The sequence below is a fragment of the Galeopterus variegatus genome, unplaced genomic scaffold (assembly GCF_000696425.1).
Source record: "Galeopterus variegatus unplaced genomic scaffold, G_variegatus-3.0.2 Scaffold5220, whole genome shotgun sequence".
NCBI classification, from domain to species: domain Eukaryota; kingdom Metazoa; phylum Chordata; class Mammalia; order Dermoptera; family Cynocephalidae; genus Galeopterus; species Galeopterus variegatus.
This window is the reverse complement of record NW_007731331.1, coordinates 73,376-75,462: the sequence shown is the minus strand read 5'-3', so window position 1 is coordinate 75,462 and position 2,087 is coordinate 73,376. Positions and strand designations below refer to the sequence as shown.

Here is a 2,087-nt window from a genome sequence, read left to right as displayed (position 1 = left end):
ATTTTTCCCAAGGAAAACCAATTAAGAAAATCGGACCCTCCCCCCTCCTTTGTTTACAAGATGACTAATTCCAGAATTGGGGGCTGTCCTGCGAGCGTGACCCTGACTCATCCGGACCCTGTAGACGAGAGACGAGCCACTCAGTATTTATGAGATGTCTGCACCTTTATTCCTAAGCTTGACTATAGCAATATGCATATACTATATAGAGTCTATTACAGAGCTAAGGTATATCCGCGCCTTTTCAAGGAGGACAGGGGACTGGACCTCGGCGGAGCTGCTGACGTGAGGGTCGGCCTGGGACCCGGCCCCCCCACCCTCCCCTACCCTCCCCTCCCACAGGGGAGGCCCAAGGAGCCAGCTGGCTGCGTGCAGAAGGTCCAGGAGAAGGGCCGGGGGACGTGGCAGGTGCCATGAGCTGGGCGGAGGCTGGCGCACCGGGTACTTGAATTCTGTCATCTTCTCTGCACTGTGTCCGCTCAGCCTGGAGTGCCGTGTGGTGGCCTGACTTCGTGTTTGGCTTGGCTGTCTGCCTGCCCCCAAATGTGGATGAAGTGTAGGTATGAGGCAAGCGGGGAGAGGCCTCCCTGGCAGGACCTGCCTGGTGTCCCCGGGTTGGGTGACTTCGGGTGGGGGCTGGAAGAAGGTAAAAAGCGGTTGTCTGGTTGTATGTCTCCTCCAGGAAAATGCACTCTTTGGTGTGTGTGTTCAGAACTGGGAGGAGGGCACGAGGTGGGGACATAAGGGCAGATCACCCACCTCGGAGGGGACTCTGGTGGGCCTGGCCCTGACCCGTCCCTATTTAACAGCCAGAACTTTCTAGCACTGGCCCAGTGCACCCCCCACCCCGTTGTCATTTACTGCTTGGGTTCTCCTCAGATGGGTTATCTTTATGGAAATATCTTTGCTGCAAGTGGAGAAAGGCCTACAGCCCATTAACCAAGTGAAACTCAGAGAAAGCCTCTGCCCGCCTCTGCCAGCGGTGACTCCTGAGCGCGGGGCCGAGCGCCAGCCGTCTTCTGCTTTAACTACTGTCTCCGAGCGTCGCTGCTGCACGATTCGTCATTCTGTCAGCCAGCCGGCTCCATGCGCCGTCACGGAGCGTTCAGGGCTTGGTGCAAGATGTTTCTAAAATGGCAAAGGTTTTTTGTGTTTGTTTGTTTCTTTCTTTCTTTGAAAAGAAAAGTCACGCAGTATCTAAAGCGTTTGTTTTGGACGACCTGCCTGCGTTCTGATCAGCCACGTCCATGGTTAGCGTTTTGCACGTGATTATGATTTTTATGTCAAAAGAAGCCAAAACTTGCAATACTATTTTTAGCAGACAAAAAGAACTATGTATAAATATTTTTGACTTGAACATTTGGATGGCACTGGGTGCAAATAGAACATTCATCCTTTGGACAGAATGTTTGGAAAAAAGACTTTTAAAAAGGAGACGGTTGTTTCAGAGAATCTGTTTAGGGATTAAAGTAGTACTGTAACTCATGACTGTTAAAAAATAAATAAAATAAATTGTTCCTGTGCTGTAAAGGAAGGTTTCACAGTACCACTGAGTTAGGTTTCAGCCGCAGAAGATGCTAGCTTTTTTGGGTTTGGTTTTGTTTTGTTTAAGAAGGAGGAAGCCTTTGTTTAGTTCTGTCCTCCCGTTTATGTGCCCGGTAGAGTCAAGACTGTTACTTTTTAGCCATGGCTGACATTGTATCAATAACTAAATAGAAACATCCACAAGCGACCAGGGAAACCCCGAGGGCTTCAAGCGTGCTCAGAGCCATTTCATAAGGCGGAAATCCATTACGGACAAACAAAAGGATGTGATCATTCATTGTAAAGCGCTTTGTAAAATTTACATTTACAAAATAATAAAGTCAGTTCAAACCGAGGTTTCCTGGACTTTGCTTGGCCAGTGAGGTTTGGGGGAGATGTGGAGAATCCAGGGAGGGCTTGAGCTGTCGGGGGGAGGTGGCCGACCCTTTTGTTGACCGGGGCAGGGGGCGTCCCCGGGCTGGCTGCCCACTGTCCACAGAGAGGGGCAGGGGTCTGGCTGTGGAGTTTGGGGCCATCTGACCCATCTCCCTCCCCCCCCCCCC

At 50.9% G+C, this 2,087-nt stretch overlaps 1 long non-coding RNA gene across 1 annotated transcript; it reads left to right on the top strand.

Annotated features, from left to right (window-relative positions):
- Window positions 1–295: 295 nt before the first annotated feature.
- On the top strand, window positions 296–1,880 carry LOC103604547. The gene is made up of 2 exons (XR_551725.1): window positions 296–560; window positions 880–1,880. It is a non-coding gene; the product is annotated as an uncharacterized LOC103604547 (long non-coding RNA).
- Window positions 1,881–2,087: the final 207 nt, after the last annotated feature.